Raw genomic sequence first — 413 nt, forward strand, 5'->3', positions numbered from 1 at the left:
AAGCAGTGGTATCAACGCAGAGTACTAAGCTAAACTGCGTTAGAACCCGCCTAGTATCACTACTGCCGCCAAATAAAATATTAATACTGTAAGCGTTGCATGCATCAATAATTTTATTTAAGCGCTCTGCAAAATCAGCTGTCGCTTGCCATGTAATTGTATCTAATTGTTTTTCATGACCGGCTGTTTTTATTGCGGCTGCAAAAGTGTGCCTCAATATCTGGAATGCTCTTTTCACATTCATTAATTTAAAATTATTTGGACGCATGTGTGCTTCTGTAATATGAGACAATAAATTAGAACCTCCTGTTGTGGCATTATCAACGGATCATGTCTTTTCGAAATCAGAATATGATGCAATCATTTTTCCATCACAGTAAATGTTTTCTAAGGAATGAGTTCTAAGGAAACTT

This window comes from Prenolepis imparis, unplaced genomic scaffold, assembly GCF_030444845.1.
Source record: "Prenolepis imparis isolate NDT839.2.m4 unplaced genomic scaffold, iyPreImpa1.0 SCAF_6, whole genome shotgun sequence".
NCBI classification, from domain to species: domain Eukaryota; kingdom Metazoa; phylum Arthropoda; class Insecta; order Hymenoptera; family Formicidae; genus Prenolepis; species Prenolepis imparis.